At 55.3% G+C, this 19,913-nt stretch overlaps 1 long non-coding RNA gene across 1 annotated transcript; it reads right to left on the bottom strand.

The window, feature by feature from the left end:
* Positions 1-14,846: 14,846 nt before the first annotated feature.
* Positions 14,847-17,731, bottom strand: LOC111823755. The gene is made up of 3 exons (XR_002826837.1): positions 17,506-17,731; positions 16,867-17,073; positions 14,847-16,334 (listed from the first exon to the last, which is right to left on the bottom strand). It is a non-coding gene; the product is annotated as an uncharacterized LOC111823755 (long non-coding RNA).
* Positions 17,732-19,913: the final 2,182 nt, after the last annotated feature.

Genomic DNA, 19,913 nt, shown 5'->3' with positions numbered 1-19,913 from the left:
TTCCCTATGAGGTCATCTTGTCCAGCCTGATACCCCCAGGCACTCGGTCCCCAACCAAGCAGGCCCTGCCGGGGACGGCTTCCGGGGCTGGGTGCCCATCCCTCCCTGGCCCCGGCCTGGCCTCCACCGTGCACCCATCCAGCCCTTCTCCCCAAAGCCCAGCTCAGCTCCCTCTCTGCACTGTGGGGAGGTGGGCCAGGCCCGGCCACGGTCAGTCACTTGCTAACTGCCGGGTACATCTAAGAGCTCAGGACGGGGTCCATCTGGATCACCTTCTGTCCTTGATTCTGAGTTTCTCTTACTTTAGCTGCATGATTATTTGTCCGGGTCCCCCCACCCCACCTTGGAGATAAGGTTCTAGAGACAGACCATGGAGAAAAGGAGAAGGAAATGTCTTGCTTCCTAAACATCTCTCTTGACCTCTCTTCGCCATTCTGTACCGCACCTACTTCTCTGCCCAAGCTTCCATCTTTTCTAACCGCAAATTACTTCAACAGCTCCCCCCCCCCAAATCTTCCAACTCCCTCAGTGCTCCAATCCCTTTCCCAGAGCTTCCACCGCGCTCTTGCTAATGCGGGAACCTGACCCTGTCACCTCTCTGCTCAACACCCTTCAATGCCAGGGTGCCAGCGAGAGGGCCCTGCTCCAGGCCCCTCCACACACAATACAGCACAGGTGCTGCATTGTCAAGAGCCCTTGGATGCCGAGGTCACGCGGGATCTGGGACTGCGTGCATGGCCCATAGCTTTAAACCTCTGCTCTTGTGATGCACACCGGTCAGACCCAGGGAACGCTTCTTACTCGAAGTTCTTGAAACAGAAAGCGACTGTGTCTGTGCACCGACACGCGCGACAGAGGTGGATATTGTACAAGTGCTTGTGTGAAATAAAAAAATAAGTGGATATGCTTGTTAAATCCTTCTGTCCCAGAGAGCATATATGCAATAGGTTATTTAATTTTTTTTCAGGGTTAACACAATGGCCCTAGCTGGTTTGCCTCAGTAGATAGAGTGTCGGCCCACAGACTGAAGGGTCCCAGGTTTGATTCCAGTCAAGGGCACGTACCTCAGTTGCAGATTCCCCAGCCCTGGTCAGGGCTCATGCAGGAAGCAACCAATTGATGTGTCTCTCTCACATCAAGGTTTCTCTCTGTCTCTCCCGCTCCCTTCCAGTCTCTCTAAAAATCAGTGGGAAAATATCCTCAGGTGAAGATTAACCTAAATAAATGTTAAAGAAGAATAACACAATGAATTCTTATATAATAAAATTTCCTAGTGGTATCAAGTATCCAGGTTCCTGCTTCTCTTTGAGTTCCAGAAATACATTCAAAATAACATTGTATTCAAAATAGATGCACAATGAAGGTGAGAAGCATTTTACAATACCAAATAATTCATATAACTTAATTTTATATAAATGTAGGTCTCGATATAACAGAAATGAAATTTGAGAGTGAATATTTATATTGGCAATTTGATGGTGGAATTACAAAGCCTTATATGTTATAAACATATCTCATCATATTTAATCACATTTACAAATTTTAAATTAAAAGTTTATATTTACTTCAATAATATTAATTAACTCTTTTAATTTTCATTAATTATAATTTGTATTTTCATTTTAATAGTTACATTAGAATATTTTAGTCATTCAGCCTATAAAAGCCATAGCTTTATGTAAATTTTTAATTTTGTTGTTATGAAGACTTATTGTCTAAGAAGACATGAAGAACACATTTTATTTAACAATTTGGTATCTCGATTTGTGGGCCTCTGTTCTCTTGTCCTGGGCCCCACACCTTTTAGGGGCGGCCAGCTTCATCGCTCCTTATTTCCTGCTGGACTCCTCGACATGGCCCTCACAGGCCTCCGCGGCCCAGCCTCTCTGCCTGCTACCCCAGTCCCCTCCGCTGATGTCTTCATGTAGCCCTGGACTGTGGGGGTTCCAGAACATTCTGTGCCTGCCCCGTGCCTGAGACACCTCTCTTTCCTTGCCATCATTCCATGGGCAGATCCCAACAGCCCGCATGTGCCCTCCCCTGACCCAGCAGGTGGGTGCCCTTCCGGATGCCCCTCTCTGTTCTTCCACCATAAGGTGAGGCTGTAGGTTCTTCCCCCAGAGATCAGGACCTTCTGGTGGGCAGAGACGGGGTGGGGGTGGGGCTCGGGAGTAGGCAGGGCCTGGGTGGAGGGGTCAGAGGCTCTGTGTGGTGACCTGAGCTCAGTGCTGACCCTCAGTGCTGGGACCACGGAAGTGCTGATACCTCTGAAGTCTGTAGGACTTGGGCCCTAGAGAAACTAAACATGTTAGGGAAAACTAGCTGAGACCTTGGCCTTTGCCCAGGTCTAGACCACCTGAGTGGGCCCAGAGAGCTAAGGCCTGTCTGGGAAGAGGCTGGCAGGAGCCCCATTGGCATCCCTGCCAGCCACCAGGCAGTTGTGGTGTGGGGGAGAGGAGGGGGGGCAGGATGCTGGGAGGTCGTCAGAGTGGGGGTAGGGACAGGGTGGAGATGGTGGGAAAGCAGGAGGGGCCAGCAGTAGAGGCCAACTGACATCGTCACTGTAGCCTCTGGCTCCCTGCAGGATTCTCTTGGTGGCAAATGTTGGGGGCAGGTAGAGTATGAGGGGGGCCCAGCCTTCTTTCTCCTCAGAGGACAGCTTCAAATATGTTGGAACCCCATTATTTACTAAGCACCTACTCTGTGCCCAGCACTGTGCTGATGTGCTGCACCTCACTTTCCTAGAGAAACACAGCCTGGCATTAGAGACCATCTCCTCCGGTTCTCCCATCTGGCAGAAGAGGAAACTGAGGCTCAGAGACAGGGAGTGACTTGCCCCCAGGTGAGAGAGCGGCAGAGCCTGGGTTGGAGTTGGCATCTCCTGACTCCTTTTCTGGGGGGCTCTCTCCCTACCCCTGGGACCTCCAGGATAAGGACGTTCTCTGCTCAGAGCTGGTAGAACCCACACCAATGAGCACCCCCCCCAAGTCCCCAGAACGGTAGCAGGCCCTGGGGGAGAACTTCCTGGTGTCGCCATCCTCTGCGCCACTCACCCTGCATGCCGCATGCAGAGTGCTAAGGGAACCAGGAGGTGGCTCAGTTCTGCCTCAGTTTCCCCTTTCTCCCATGGACTAGAGAGCCGGGCCTCCCTGGGCCTTGCCTCCCGCTGGCCCAACCACCTCCTCTCTGGGTCCCTGGGTCCCCATCCAGCCCTCTGCTTTCCTAAGCCCCAGCTTCCTGGTATCCTGCCTGCTTTAACCCAGAGGCCAGCAGACGAGTCTGAGACAACCCCCAGGGTAGAAAGTGAGAGGCTGGGTCCCTCGTACACCCTATTTATTGTTTCGCCATCAGCATTGCCATCAGCATCCTCACAACAGTGACAGATAACATTTGAGTGCTTATGGCTCTGCTCACAAGCAAGTGCTAGTGTTTGCTCCATTTTTCAGCTGGAAAAACTGAGGCTGGAGAGGCTGAGTGAGGCCTGAAGCCACCCTATTAGAAAGTGTCAGAAGGGACTGACTCCGAGATCTGTGAGATGGGCCCAAAGCCCGCAATTCCACCCTATCTTCAGTCCCTCTGAGCCACGGCCATGGCCCCCCCTGCTCTTCCTGAAAACCCAAGGAACCTGCCGGGACCCTTACCTTCATGTCCTGCCCACGCTCCACGGCTGCAGCTCGTCAGCCAGAGAGGCTGTCGGGAGCTGGGTGTGTGCGCAGACCCACCAGAAGGGATGCTGGGTTCCCTCCTCTTTACCTCTGCCCTTTGCCCTCCCTGCCCACGGCTGTGCCCCCACGTGGCTCTGGATGTGCCATGGATGGACAGAAACCCTGCTGATGGCCCTGCTCATTTAACCAACAGACAGGGACCTGAACGCTGCTTGTCATCCACAGCTCACTGGGCTCAGTGCACAGGTCCGGGCGTGGGCTCCACCCTCCTGGAGCTCCCTGTCCAGTGGTGGTGACGGGAAGAAATCTGTTCGCTCCGTTCATTCAACAGAGATGACCCCTGCGTGCCAGGTGCTATTCTTGGCACTGGGACCCGGAAATGAACAGAATGAAAGAAAGAAATGAGTGACGCAGCCTGTAGAAGGGGATGTGCCATGGAGGAAGAGAACGCCGGGAGCCGGTCAGGGACTGGGAGCAAGGCTGCAATCACGTCACAAAGCTAATTGGTGCCGTGACAGTTTGGGGGCTCCAGGAGTGTAGAGAGGGGACCTCTGATCCTTGCTTCAGCTGGGCCTGCTGCCCTGGACGGAGATGAGAGCAGAACTGGGTATCTGGAGCACCTGCGTCTCAGGCCAGTGGTCCCTAAACAGTGTGGCATAACGCAGGGCCAGTGGGGCATCCTGAAATGACCTCCGATGACCACCTGCATCAGAACCTGCGCTCTCTGTGCGTACCCAGAATGCACGGGGCCAGGCCTGCACGCGTGGGCACATGCTCACCTGGACATGGCCATGCATGTGGGTGTGCGCCATCGAATGGGCACTGATTACTGAGCACCCGAGCTACTTCAAGCACCCGGCCCCCAAGAGGCTCAGAGCCTCATGGCAAAGAGAGGACATGAAACAGCCTGCATGAAGGCAGGAGTGCTAAGGGCAGAACGCGGGGCAAGGGCTTACAGAGAAATCCCGGAGGCAGCAGAAGCTGAACCGGGCTGGGTTGCCTTCACTCGATTAAGCTCAAGTCACTGCAGCTGCTCTAGTGAGATGGCCTGGGCCAGCTCAGAAGGCAGTGAGTCCTCTGGCACCTCACAGGGAGGCGAGGCAGCTAGAGGAGGGGCTTCACGGGCTGGGTTGGGGTATAGTGCTGAGCTCTTCCACGGTTCCTGGGGTCCTGCGGAGTTGGGGACCCGCTGGAGAACTGGGGGGAGGAATGGCAGGGCGAAGCTCCTGGACTTTATCTCAGAGGGTGGTGGGGAGCCATGGAGGGTGTGGGAGCAGCCGAGAGGCAGGCGAAAGCTGAGTCTTGGGGAGATGAACCAGACCCCAGCACTGGGCTGGACCAGACTGGAGTAAGTATGGATGCAGAGGGGAGACCAATGGCCACTAGCCAAGCACACATGTGACACAGGCACACTGTGTGTGAGCAGAAGCCTCCCATGCCCGGACAGCCATCAGTGGTGAGGACACTGGATGGTCCCCAGTCTTAAAGCAGGGGCCCACCTAGATGTTCTCCCTCCTCTGTTCCCAAAGTTTCAGGCACTTGCACAAAAGCTGAGTCCGCATGAGTGTACACGCCACGCAGCCCCTCTCTTCACGGACGGGGCTCTGACCAGTTAGCAGGAATGCACACGGCATTGGTGTCGGGGCAGCTTGGAGGGCCTCTGGGTGTAGCTGGGGAGCAAATGTTAAAGGCAGGCGCGGCCTTGCGGAGCCTATGGGAAGGGAGGTTCAGGGATCCTGCTGTCACAGGTGTGACACAGGTGTGTGGGGGGCGTGCATGTCAGGGGGAAGGGCTGAGGAGGCACACGTGTGGTGTGAGGCCTTGTGAGTAAGTTTTGCTCCGGGAGAGGACTAACCTGGTGTGTGGCTCCAGGTGAGAGTCTGGTTTCCATCCGGTCTGGGGAGACCTGTATGGGAGGATGCTGGGAGGCAGGCCCTTTCCCACACACAAGCCCGCTGACCCGTCCTACCACCTGGTACATGGGCTTGTTTCCATTTCAACAGGTACGGAAGCCCAGGATCCAAAAACCTTGCCCAGGATCGCAGTACCATCCAAAGCAGGACCAGAGCCCAGGCTTTCTGACTCGGAGCCCCTCACTCTCTTGCCTCTGTGGCCACCCCCAGCGACTGGAGACGTGAGTCACCGGAACAGGGGTGTGGGGACGGCGCTCCATTTAAGCATGTCCTCCCAGGCACCAGGCAAATGTCCACTTGCCTGTGTTCTCTGCCCCCATCCCTGCCCTCCCCTTGACCCCCTCCTACCACCCAGACTCATGGGCTCCCCCCTCTCCCCGCAGATCCACATCCCCCAAACCACCTCATTCCAGGGTCCGCCTGGAACAGCGCGCCCATGTATTATCCATATGTTTTCACCCCCAGCTGGGTGCTCAGTTATTGTTCTGGCGCAGGAGGGCGAGGGGGCGGCTTGTGGGTGTAGCGACGCCGGGCTGTCTGCTCCGTTCTCCGCTTGTTATTACCTCTTCTCCAGGCTCCCATTAGCCAGCCTGCCCCAGAGGCCTGCGCGGGCTCCTGCTCCTCGGCACCTTTGTTCCTTAATTATCACTGGGGAGCCCCGCTCACCTGCCTGCCACTTTCTAAGAAGCTGTCTGGCTCCCCTTCCCCACCCTGCATCCCCGGGACCTAAGCTCCTACACCCCCTAAGCGGGTGGGGGCTGTGTCTCCCAGAGCTTGCCCCAGGCTTCACGCTGCAAAGCCTCAGGCCTGGCCCATGCCCGGCCCCTCCTAGAGGCCCTGTCTTGTTCCTGTCACTTTCTCTCAGTCTCGGATCCCAGGGCTGGAAGAGACTTCATTTTTTAAATCCTCACAAAGGACATGCAGAGAGAGAGAGAGAGAGAGAGAGAGAGAGAGAGAGAGAGAGAGAGGAGAGAGAGAGACATCAGTTGCCTTCTGTATGTGTCCTCACCAGGGATCAAACCCACAACCCAGGTATGTGCCCTGACTAGGAATCGAACCGGCAACCTTTCGGTACACAGGATGATGGCCGGACCGGAAGGGACTTTAAACTCTCATGTGGTTCAACACCCACCTCCCCACTGCTGCCTGGGTTGGGCCACTTACAGAAGGTCCTCAATGAATATTCATCAAGAGGATGATTAATGCAGCCTCTACTTGAATGCCTCTCAAGTGGGCAGCTCACCCGCACCCCCCCTTGCCCCCCAAGGCAGCCAGAGCCCCCTGGAGGTGGCTAGGACAGTTATAATCCCCTGGCCCTCACCTCTCCCCAGGGCTCTCTGATTTGCCTAGCCATAAACCTAGAGTCCGGCTGGCTGTGTTTGGGTCTGGGGCTCAGTCCTGTCTTTCCTGCTGGGGGCTCGCTGGTGCCCACCTCTAGCACCAGGCTCTGTCCAGGGGGTACCTGACTCTCCTTTCGGGGCTCGGGGACTCGGCCAGGCCCCAGCCCAACTCTAACCCTTGGCTTTCCTCCTGCCTCGGGCTTCTGGCTGTGGTTCTTGGGCAGGAAGGCGAGGGGGAGGAGAAGGCGCTGGGGTGAGAACCCTAAGGCCAAACAAGCTCTGACAGCCGACAACCACTGCGGAGGAGGATGCTAGCTGCGCACACAGGCCAAGGCTGCCAGGCTGCCGAGGGAAGGCCCCAGGGAGTCGGGGAGACAGGCATCTCCCCTCCCCGCCCGCCCGCCCGCCGCCCTGCCTCCTGACCCTGGCACAACTCCCTGCTTCACTGCACTGTGGGTACCGAGGGGTCAGAGGCTGAGTTTCTGGATGGAGCTGGAAGTGAGCTGACCCATGTGGGCACCAGGGCACCCCCGTGTCAGGACAGTGGCGGCCCTGACGCTCCTGGGGCACAGTACTTCCCACCAAGGGGAAGGCAGTGGCTGCCGACGCTTACTGCTGCCTTTGGACCCAAACCCTTGCCCACAGTCACCGAGGTTAGACATGCCGCGCAGAGGAACTCTGTCCTCCAAGGGCCTCGGAGCCTGGGCCCAGATTATGCCCCTGCTCTCCTGGGGGCCATTCTGCTCGATGCTCCCACCTCCTCCCACCCCCACCCCTCACCCCTTATCCTCTCCCAGGCTGGATCCCATTGGACTGTTTCCCTTCGATCTCCACCTTTGTGTTCTCTAAGTGGGTCTCAGTTCGGGGGCTCCTCGAGGGCAAGGTCGTTCTTCTCTGTCATTCGGGCCCACGCGAAGGGTGGGTGTTGGAGCCCGGCCACGGCCTGGCCTTGGCGCTGAGCATCTTGTGTCCCAAGGGTGCCACGGGAAGACCAGGAAGGCGCCTGGTGCATGTCCGAGGGCCCTCTGGACAAACACCAGCTGGGGGTGGAGGACTCGGGTCGGGAGGCCACCTCCAGCCATCGGACCGTGACCTCAGCTGGGCCGCCCCGGGCTGCTCTCCGGATCTGACTCAGTCCCAGTGCTCCTGGGAGTCCATCCCCGGGGTCAGCCCCCTGGAGGTCCACCAGATTCCACGGGCCCCACCCAGACAGGGGCCACCCTCCACCCCCATGCCCCTGCTTGAACAGCCAGGGGCTCTTGCAGGATTTGAGAGGCCAAAGTCACCTGCTGGGCCACTCGCTCCACTCGCTCCATCCCTTCCCTCCTCATTCACTTTCTCCAGACCTGAGACGTCCGTGGGCCCTGGTCAGGAGCCCCCGATACAGATGTTCTCCCACACCAGGCTGGGGACTAAGGGAAACCCAAAGGGTAAACAGAGACTGTCAGTTTATCTTTCCATGACAGTCACTCTCTGGGGAATCTCCCAAAGTCACCCCCAGAATCAGCACTCAGCCCCTCAGCCAAAGGGATCTTTCTTATAAATGTTCATCAGAGCATGACCTCCCCTGCTCCAAACCCTCCAAAGGGCTCTTGTCTCACTCAAAATAGCACGAAAACTCTACTGGCCCGACCCCACCTGGACCCTGCCCACCTCTCAAGCCTCATCTCCCCCTGCTTTCTCCTCACTCATTCCACGCCAGGCTGACCAGCCTTCTTGCTATTTCTCACACACAGTAGACCCCTCCTACCTCAGGGCCTTTGCTCTGGCCATTCCTTCCAACTAGAATGCTCTTCCCGACACTTTTCCTCATTCAGAGCCCTTCCTAGGTGACCTGGTCTAAAATAGTGCCCCTGTGTCTCCCAGTAACCCTGACCCCTGTCTCCACCACCCTACTTTATCTTCCTCACGGCACTATCACTACCCCAAACGAGTTTCCCCTTTTTTTCTGAACTTTTTAAATTGATGAGAGAGAGAGAGAGAGAGAGAGAGAGAGAGAGAGAGATCCATAAACTTATTGGCTGATTCCTGCACATGCCCCAACCAGGGACCGAACCCAAAATCCTGGCTCATCAAGACGATGCTCCAACCAACCAAGCTCCTCGGCCAGGGCTGAGTTTCTCTTGAATTATTTAGTTATTGTCTGTCTCCCCACTGAAATGTGAGTTCTATGAGGACATGGCTATATCCTTAGGGCCCAGCACACAGTGGGTGCTTACGAGAAATCTACTGAATACATGTGTGGCCTGGGAGGGAGAGAGGCACACAGATAAACTGAGAGCTGGGGGGTTGGCACAAGCAAGATCCGGGGAGCAATCCTTATAGGGATACAGTGGAGGGAGCTGGTCCTTCGGCTCCCAGGCCTCAAAGGGCACACCAAAGGCTGGGGGGAGGAGGGGCGGGGGGAGGTAGTAAGGGGCTGCCTGTTATGCCTTCCGAGGATGCACCCCAGACCCCACTCTGAAGGCCAGTGGGGAGACCAGGGCAGGAGGTACCGCAGTCCCCATTCTCCAGGGTTTCCCGGTCTGAAGGCGACAGGAAAGAGTGCTTGGAAAGTTCTGGAAGTCAGGCCTCTCCACTGAGCTCAGAGCCTGGGTTTCCAAAGCTGGGCTGTTTCTGCTTGGCCCACTGCGTCAGGCTCAGCATGTTCCAAACCCAACGCCTTGTCCTTCCTGCAGCCTCTGGCTCCCCCAGTTCCGTCAACAGCCTCCTGCTCCTCCAGGGCGGCAGCCTCAAGTGCCCCAAGTCGCCTCTGACTGCTCCCTCTCACTCACCCAGGCTCTCCAGACTTCTCCCTGTGTGATGACAGGAGACAAGTAATCCCCTGTCTGGCCCCTGTCCGCTCTCTCCCATAAGCAGCTGCCCAGGCAGCTTTACCTCCACTGGCCTCAAACACCCCAGCTCCTGTAGCCAACTCTGCCACGGGGCCAGCGGGGGGAGGAGAGGGTAAGAACGGTCTGGCCCAATTCTGACCCCATCCTCCTTGGGGGAAACTGGCTTATGCCGGCAAGTGCATGGACTCTGGAGGTAGGCAGACCTCAGTTGTCTCACTCTCTCCTTAATTGTATGACCTTAGGGAAGTTGCTTAACTTCTCCAAGTCTCAGTTTTCCCATCTGTGAAATGGAGAGAACTATGCATATATCACCGGGTTGCTTGGGGAGTAAGTGGAAAAGCATATAGTAAGCACCTAGCAACAATCTGAAATCCAGTTGATGCTTAATAAATGGAAGGCCCACCCTAGCCAGTTTGGCTCAGTGGATAGAGTGTCAGCCTACGGACTGAAGGGTCCCGGGTTCGATTCCAGTCAAGGGCACGTACGTCGGTTACAGGCTCCTTCTGGGTCCAGGCCCTGGTCGGGGGCTCATGCAGGAGGCAACCAATCGATGTGTTTCTCTCACATCGATATTTCTCTGTCTTTCCCTCTCTCTTTCACTCTCCCTAAAAATTCAATGAAAAAATATCCTTGGGTGAGGATTAACAACAGCAGCAACAACAAATATATAGATATAAAATTAAAAAAAAAATGGGAGGCCCATTCCCTTTCAACCTTAACTCCCCTGCTCAAGAACTTGCTGTGGCTCCCTGTTGTGTGTTTTTTTACTGTGTCTGATCCAAGTTCCTCTACTTGGCTCTCAATGTCTCCCGTGTCTGGCCTGACCTTCTCAATTCAGTCTTTATCCCAAGATTTCCCACTCGTTCTCCACTCCTGTGTCCCCAGTGAGCATACCATTTCCACCCTTCGGCTGTGCCCTCTGTCCACACTGCCTTTCTTGTCACCTCGGCCTATCCTCCTTGTCCGGAAAGGCCCCCTCCTCCAGGAAGACCCCCTGAACCACTCCTGCTCTGACCGTTCTGTCTCCTCCAAAACCTTGCTGCTCGCTTGGCCTGGCATCAGAGTCTCGCTATGGGAGAGGGTGGATAGTCCGTGTCTGTGGATGTCACCTGCCCACCCAGGCTGGCAACTGTTTCCAGGTTGGCAGAGAACCCCTCCTGGATCTCCCCAGAGCTTGCTACAGTGCTAACACTCTGCCGAGTGCTCAGTAATGTATGACGTTTGATTTGTTACAAAGCAATAGATGAGGCAAATCACTAGAAAGCAAGCTAGCTGAAGCCTTGGGAGGGATTCTGGGATGGGTGAAGGTGCTGAGCCTCTCACCCGGGGAAAGAAGTAGACTCGGTACTTTACATGAAAGGCACTATTATCCCCATTTTACAGATAGGAAGACTGAGGTTCAAAAAGATTCAATGACTTGGCCAGAGTCACTTGGATAGAAATTGGCAGGGGCAGGACTTGATCTGAGGCTGAGGGGTATGTCAGAGAGGGGAGGCCGAGATGAGTATGTAGAGGGAGAGAGCGGGTGGATGGGTTGGAGGGGATGTGGGGCACATGGGAAGGCCCTGGTTTGCCCATTGGAAGAGGCGAGAGAAGGGGCTAAAGGAAGATACGGCAAGACCCTCCCGGAGAACTGGTTGTAGCCCCAGAATTTTTCTCACCAGAAAAAGCCACAGCAATTCTCTGGGTCTATACCCGCTAAGGTGCTTAGCCTCTGTCCCCAGGGCTGCGGGACAGAGGGGCAGAGAAGACAGAGTCTCTGCCAGCTCCCTGCAGAGGCAGGGATGTCAGCGAGGCTGAGGGTGATGTCACCGCTGACCTCAGGTTTCTCACCCACCTTCCCCAAAGCAGTTTCTTTAGAGTCACTGGTCCATGGTTTGCCCAACGCCCTCATACACAGTCCCTGCTGCTGTCACCACCGCGCTTGTCCCTGGTGTGGCCTCTGCAGAGCCTTACCTACACCCACCTCTCACTGGAGTGCCCGTCTCAACCTCTCTGGTGCCAGGAGTTGGCACCGAGACCCTCATCGTTCCCCAGCCCCCCACCGGCCGAGCCCTCCATGCGGGCAGCCAGGCCCAGCTGGAATAACACAGCTTCCTTCCCTCCCACGAGCACTGGACTATTTACAGCTCACCAGGACCTTCACACCCATGAGCTCACTGGAGCCTTCCCCACCCACCCTGGGAACCCAGCAGGGCAGGCGCCATTGCCCCCATTTTGCAGATGGAGACACTGAGGTTAAATGCCTTGCCCAGTGAATTCCCCTAAGCCTGGCCTGGCCTCCTGACTCTACTCTGAGGCTCTTCTCGATTCCTCCAGGACGGTGGTCCAAACAGTCCCAGGCGCTGGAAGAAGCCTCAGGCAGCAGGCCGGGAGGGCGGGAGTAGAGGGAGGTTTTCATGGCCTCGGCCGCTGGCTGGTAAGAGCCTGGCATGGGCATTTTCAGGGTGAGCATGGGGGCAGGCAGGGCAAGCTGGCTGGGAGTGTGATTGGGGTGTTGGCTCCCCAGGTTAGGCCAGGGGAAGGGTGAGACCCCCACCTGCAGAACTCCTTCCTGGGCAACCAGACGCAGGTGGCTGTATGCTGGCTGCAGCCGGAGGGACGTGAGGTAAATACCAGAGGGGACTTCCTACCCATTTCCCCTGCCAGGCGGACAGGGTCCAGACAAGCCCGCCCTCGTCACTTCACACAACGGCTCTGACAGCTCAGCCTTCTCACCTGCCCTCACCTCTTATATTTGTTCCATCCCTAAGTCCTCCCCCATGTCCTCCTTCCAGCACGCACCCTCCCTCCCAGGCTACACCGAGTGCCCACAGCCCCTTCCAGCAGCCTTCTCCGATCCTTTCTCAGACTCGGATCTGGACTCTTCTCGCGTCCAGGGAGCTGTGGTTTGAATTCTCCTCGTTCTTAGTGCCAGAGCCCTTGTATTGGAGGGTTCTGACTCCCCCCTAAGACGGGGAGTCTGGGAGGACAGGGACCATGTCTCTCCCAGGAACCTGTGCAGGCTTCCTCTTTCTGGTTCCACCTCCTTCAGCCTGGGCAGCCTCTGCCCACAGGGGGCGCCCAAACAGTGTTGTTGAGTCCAGGCATCCTCGCTACTGCCGGAACTGGACGAGGTATGAATTACTTGCAGTGACATGGATCTTGGTGAGACGTCCACCTCCCCTCCACAGCTCTGGCTTTTTAATTGACCTTGTGACTAAAGAGAGGGAAGAATGCTCAGCTAAGGACAGCGGCCTCTTGTTTGGGGTAGGAGATGTGGGGCTAGACACTGACCGCTAAAGAAGTCTCCTTGACGTTCCAGGCTCAGGGAGGGGGACTGGCTTGAGGTGCTCACCCAGCCTACAGTGGACCCAGATGTCTTCCCTGGCCCAGCCCTGCAAGTCCCCAGGCTCGTGGGCAGAGGCCCCAACCAAGCAACCCCTACTTCCTTCCCCAAGTCTCTCGGAAAGAGTGGTGAGTCAGTTGCGGCCATGAACTCATCCGAGGCAGTAAAAATAGGAAAACAAGCAGGCCTGTCCTCCAGGCAGGAGGAGAGGGCGAGGGCGAGGGGGAAGTGGGTTTTTCCCCGCTGGGCAGAAAGGACAGCCATCTTTTGAAGTCCTCAAGAGTGAGGCCGGCGTCCTCACAGCCCCTAGAAACTCAACCACATCAAAGCCACCTGGGAAAGGTGGTTTGAGGGGCATGCCATCTCGCACACAGTCACGGTCACACACAGTGACACAACCGAGTCCCTGAGGGACACACTGTGACACATACAGTTGAGGGCACAACACCTGGCCACACATACAACATGCAAAGCCAGTCAGCCACCAGGCAGTCACACACACACGCACACTCACCCAGCCAGACAAATAAGTACACTCGGAGACAACATCAGAGTCCCACACAGCCCCATACATCCATGACAGCTGTCTCCACCCAAGATGCACAGAGATCACACAGAGCAACACACAGCCACACAGATGCCACACGCACACATCCATGCCAGCCACTCACAGTCAGTCTCCGAGAGCCTCGCACAAACACACGTAGTCACACAAACACACGGCTACACTGACAGTCACACGTAGCCCATGGCCCACAGCTCCCACCCAATGCACAGAGCCCCCTCAAGCCACGAAGTGTCACACACAGCGTCTCAGTTGCACACTAGTCACATGTTCAGTCACCAAAGGCGACATCTCTATATTATGAACACCGTCACGGAGACCCATTCTGCTCATAGAACTCTGGGGCTCAGACCTGATGGGAGTCGGCCCCTGGGGTGCAAATGGGGTGGTGTCTCATTCTCAGCTGCCAGCTTAACTCCCTCCTCCTCTTGGCTGCACCTCCAGGGCCATTCTCTGCTCTGAACGCCCACTGTTTGGCGTTTGCCAGGCTTTGCTGAGTCCCCACACCCCTGCTACTGAAGGGAGGGGCATGTTGCCTCGGTGACGATTGAGTCCAATCAACATTAAGCATCATCCATTTATTCAATAGGCCCCTGCGTGCCAGGGGCCATGTGAGGTGCGAGCGAATAGAGAGGTTATTCTAAATCAGACCATAATTTCCCACCAGCGCCATGGCTATGTCCAAATGTGTGCCTGTGTAACCCTCCACGGATCTAGCCCCAACCACCAACTCGTACCTGGACTTTGGCCTTGGCGAGGCCCCCAGCAGGTGCAAGATTCTTCAATCTCATTTTTTTCCCCCTGTGGTAATTTCCAGGAGGGTGAATGGTTCTCATGTAATTGACAGCACTTCTGAAAGAGGCTCAGGGATAGGCCCAGGAAAGGCTTCCATGTGAAGGTCCTGCCCCTTCTCTGGGGGACTGAGCCTTGACAGGCAGCTGGGGTGAAAAACACCCTGCACTAGGGACCAGATTGCCAAGAGTTCGTCCACTTCCAGCATGTTCTCTTTTCCTTTTTTAAAACATATATATATATATATATATATATATATATATATATATATATATATATAATTTCAGAGAGTAAGGGAGAGGGAGAGAGAAATAGAAACTTCAATGATGAGAGAGAATCATTGATCGTCTACCTCTGCACACCCCACACTGGGGATCAAGCCCATAACCCAGGCATGTGCCCTGACCAGGAATTGAACCATGACCTCTTGGTTCATAGGTTGATGCTCAACCACTGAGCCACGATGGCTGGGCCAGCATGGCGTCTTGAGCCAGTTATATCCCCACTTGAACTCAGCTTCTCCACAAGGGCAAGGGAACTGGACCAAATCAGTTTCTCACGGGGGGCGAGGGGAGGTGCTAATTAATATGCATATTTCCAGGCCCACTCGCGACCTTCTTGGTTCCAGAATTTGAGACCTGCTGGCTCTGGAGACGGACGAGGTGCTTTCCAGCTCTAAGAAGGACTAGGAAACTTTGAGGAGCAGCAGCACTGGAGGCCAAGGGCTGCTCCAGAGGGCCCAGCCCAGCCTGGCGTCTGGAATGCAGGAACCACCGTCACCCTCCACGAGGTCCCCATCTTCTGGCTGGTTTAGAGGCTTGGGCTTGTGGTTAGGGCAGGTGATGGCCAAATCAGAACTTTCGGGTCTTGGCTGAGGCTAAGATGGGCTGGCCTGTTTGGGGTCTCTTGGCATCTTTTCTGGGGCTAATGATGCTCTAGTCTCCAGGAACCAGGTCCCACCCCCAGGCCTGGGGAGGGGGGGCTTGCCCCAGAGGAGGGTGGGCAGGGCAAGGTGGGAAAAGTCATGGGACAGTTTTGAGGACCTACAGACTCTGGGAGTTCTGTTTTCTTTGAACCCAATTTTCCTCCGTTTAGTCAATCTGCTCCCTGGTTTCTACTTAGCTCCTTTCCTGATGCTTATGGGATTGAGTCATATGCTGTCGGAATTGGAGGGACATTCGTGGGCACTCATCCCAACCACATACATCATCAGAAAAGCTGCATTAACTTTCCATGTGCCCTGAACGTTGCTAGTTCCATACAGTGTGTCATTTGAGCCTCACAACAATTTTATGCAGTAAGTATGGTTAACTCCATTTTACAGATAAGGAAAACGAGGCTCAGAAATTCTAAGCCACCTCTCCAAGCATCAGAAATGGGATTCAACCCTGGGGTTCAGCTCCATCCAGATCTCCTCCACCCCCCATTCAGAGACAGTTGTGTTGCTCTGGAAAAACCCCAGAGAGCCTTTACCGGTTGGGCAATGTTGGGCAAGGCCCGGAGCTGTCTGATCATTCGTTTCCTCATCTGTGAAATGGGGACAGCAATACTTGCCCCACCTGACCGGGTGGTAAGGATTCGATGATCCTCAGTGTGAAAGTATTCCACATGCCGCGGAGGGGCCAGACCCTCACAAGCATCCTGTACTTGGGAGGAGCTGAGGGTGGCTGCGAAGCTGGAGAATGAAGGCTGCCCTGAGCACCTTGGCCTGCAAGGCACAGGGAGGATGAGGAGCTGAGGAAGGCAGGGTCTCCGCCTGCAGGAGCCTTCTGTTCTGGGAGTGACACCCCCCGGCCATTACCCCGTCCTTTTCGAATAAAAGCTTTTGAATCAGGCTGGCTCTGGTACCTTCCAGGCACATCAAGTGATGGGGACAGGCAGATTCCTTGTGGCTGAGCTAAAAGAGCCAGCAGAAAGAGGAAGGGCAGCTAGCATCCGTGAAGATCCAGTCTTCAGTCACTTAGAAAACTGAATCTTCCCAACCTTGTGAGGTTGTGCTTATCATTATGTCCATTGCACAGGTGAGAAAACTGAGGCATGGGGGAATTTTATTTGCCCAAGTCAGTAAGGTGTGGAGGTGGGATTAGAATTCAGATCTGCCTGGCTCCCGAGCTGCTGTGCTTCTCCCGGCACCTGGCTGTGCCGTGCAAAGCCAGGATCTAGGGGGACACTCCCATGTCTGGCCTCTCATCCTTGAGGAGCAGCCGGAGGGGAGGGAGGGGAAAGGGACCCTTTCGTAGGAGCTGATCTCCTGACTGTCACCCTATGGCCTCCTATATATCACACCTGCCCCTGGGACTTCTCATGAATGTAAACAGTGGTACAGCATTGCACTCATCTCCATTCATTCATGCAGTGCCTGGCCCTGTGCTGGGTGCTGTGTTCACCGAAGCAGAAGACCCCATCCTGGCCTTGTGTCCCAAACCCACCTGACAGCATCTGAGAGGGAGAATGCAGCTGATCACATGCTCCAGGGAGACCAGCGGGGTGGTGGCGATCCCAGACAGGGAAGTCAGGGGAGGATGTCTTAGAATCGATGAACCGTCTAATGAGGGAGGCAAGAATCCTATGTACATCTGATTCCATTCGTGTAATGTTCTCCAACAGGTGAAAGTAAGCAGATATCAGTGACAAAACTGCAAGGAAAGGCAGGAAAGTGATTACCATACACGCTGGGGTACCAGGGTGAGGAGAGAATGGTGAACCGGGAGGGCACTCGGCGTGGGGTTCTGGGGAGCTGGCAGAGTCCTATTTCTTGACCTGGGTACCTAGTTTATAAGTATTTTTAAACTCTGCATGTATGCATTTTAATTTACTCTTCTTTATACATTCCACACACTCCCCCCCCCCACACACACACACAATTTTAACACATAGAAATTGCAAAATTCACTGTTGGGTGGGACCTAAGCCAATCTGCCACAGTGCCCTGCACAGCCCCTGGACCTGGTAGGCACTGAAAAGGAGAGTTTTGAATGCGGGGAGTTTTACAGGAGCTGAAAGTGGGGTGCATGGTCCAGCCAGATGGAAGTGTGTGGCCTGAGGTCTAGAGACAAGAGTCCACTTACTTGATCATGTTTTGGGGGGGAGGATTAGAGGCCTCTTTCCCATGACTATCTGGAGATCTGAGGGTCAGCAGTTCCCCATATGGAGCCCAGGATTCCAGAATTAGGTTGTCCTTCCCTCAGCCGAGCACCAATCATAGGAAGTACAAAGGGCACTGAGGCAGAAGGCTTCAACGGATAGCTATCCAGCTTTGTACACGCAGCACTTCATGACTTGAGTCTCAGTGTCTTTATCTGTAAAATGGGGCTAATAAACCATCTACTTCACAAGGTACTGAAGCCCCAATGAAGTTATATATGAGAAAAATGCTTTAGGGAGTGATGTGGGTTACATACTTATAAATGTCATGTTACCTAGGTATTCTTCCCCCGCCCCCCTCCCCGCTGCTGCTGCTGCTGTTTTGCAAGGAGGGCTCACAATACAGCCTTACTCTGATTTAGAAAGTCCCCCAAACCCCAAGACCCTCCGGGCTTGAGATCTCCTAGGCCTGAGCTTCAGGGTGATTCCAGGAGCAAGTTCCCCAAGTTGGAGGAAGCCCAGCTGGGGAGGTGGCATTCCAGGCGGCATGTCAGAGGGTGAGTCAGGGCTAGGGCAGCCCTCCCCCTCTCCTAGTTCTTGGCTCAGGGCCCAGGCTGGGTTTGTCTAATTTGCATGCATCTGCATATATGCAAGTTTCACCTGTGCACCCTGGCAGGGCCCCCAGAAAGACACCTGTGCAGGGGCACCCGAGGGAAACCAGAGTGGCAGGCTGCCTGCCGGAGCATCCAAACCTAGAAATCCTGGTCCATGGTCCATCACCCATCACACGCCTGAATCTTTGAATCAAACACCTGGCTCCTTCCCTGGGCTCCTGTGGCTGCCCAGGCCAGGAACCTCAGAGTCATGCTCGCCTCTACCCTTTTCCGGGACAGTCACCAGGCCCAGCGGTTTGTCTTTGAGCCACCCTTCTCACGCTCCCCCTCCTTTCCATTGCCTCTGCCGCCAACCTGCGGGGCCCTCCCTCCTCACTTCACACTTGACCTATTTGCAGCAGCCTCCTAGCTGGGCTCTCTGCCACCCAACCCTCGCCTTCCAAGCACACGGTGGCCCCAAGATGCTCCCGGGAAGTCTCTCAGCTCCCATCCTGGTCCTCCACCAACCATGGGCCCCATCCTAAGTTCTTGGTTGGCGTTGGAGGCCCTCCAGGGTGTGGAACCTCCTGGCTCTCAGTCTCAGCTTTCCCCCCACTTTCTTACTTCCCAACCAAGTGTGTACAGACCCTGCGCACATCTTTTCTGTGCCTCAGTCTCATCGTCTGTGAAACGGGGGATGCTAAGACTCTCTTGGAAGGTTGTTCACAGAAATGCACGTGACGCACAGCACACAAGCCCACATTAAACGTTAGCCGTTATTGATATGGTCACTTCTCCTACCCCCATTCTACAGGGGGCATTCCTGTCCTGGGGTCCCCTTCCCCTCCTCAGCCCTTCCCCTTCCCTTGCTGGGTGCTGCTTTGCCAGGTATGACAACACTGTGGCAGTTAAGAGGACAAGCTGGCCTTGGTTCCAATTCTAGCTTTTAGACAAGTTGCTCAACCTTTTTGTGCCTCTATTTTCTCATCTGTAAAGTGGGGATAATATGGATACTTACCCCATAGAAATCATGTGATGAATGAAATGATGCATGTAAGGGCTTGGCATAGTGTCTGAAACGCACAGAAAAGCACATGTTAGCTATTGTTATCATTGTTATGTTACCCAGGATTCAGGGTCTCTGAACACCATTGCTCCCCTTACCCCCCAAAGGCTCCAGAAGGTTCCTTAGAGGTGTCTTCAGGAACAGTGCCTCCAGCTGGATCCCCTGTGACTCAGGCAGCAGAGAACCACCACAGAAATGTCTGGACCCCACCCCACCCACATTTCCTGTGGACAGCAACGGAGGCAGCCAATGCCCCTGTGGACTGGTTAATGGTTGGGGCTGAGCGTCCTCCTCCCACTGGCTCTGGGACACATCGCAGCCAGAATCTGGGCTGGGGGAGAGCTTATCTCCCTCTGCTGGGATTGGGCCTGGACACTTGCAGGTCCGCTCACAAGCAGAGAGTGGTCTTCAGGGGAGGAGAGAGGGCAAACTGGTTTGAGAGGATGGAAATGAGTAACTCAGCTCAGCTCCGTTCCCCTGGGAGGCCATGACCAGCGCAAAGCCCCCACCCCACCCAGCAAGTGCAAACCCTGCCCGCTTTCCTGCCGGCTTGCTGGTCCTCCAGCCTCTCCCGGGCTGCAATGGAACTTTCCGTGTGTGATCCTTTAACCGTGGGGAGTTCAGGAGGGTGACTGAGGACGGAGGTCAGATGTAGGCGGAGGAGCACACGCAGGAGCCACCTTCCCCTCCTTAAACAGCCAAACAGCCCGGAGTGTGGCCTGGCCCACCTCCC

Source organism: Myotis lucifugus, unplaced genomic scaffold (genome assembly GCF_000147115.1).
Source record: "Myotis lucifugus unplaced genomic scaffold, Myoluc2.0 scaffold_655, whole genome shotgun sequence".
Classification (NCBI taxonomy): domain Eukaryota; kingdom Metazoa; phylum Chordata; class Mammalia; order Chiroptera; family Vespertilionidae; genus Myotis; species Myotis lucifugus.
This window is presented reverse-complemented; position numbering and strand designations above follow the sequence as displayed.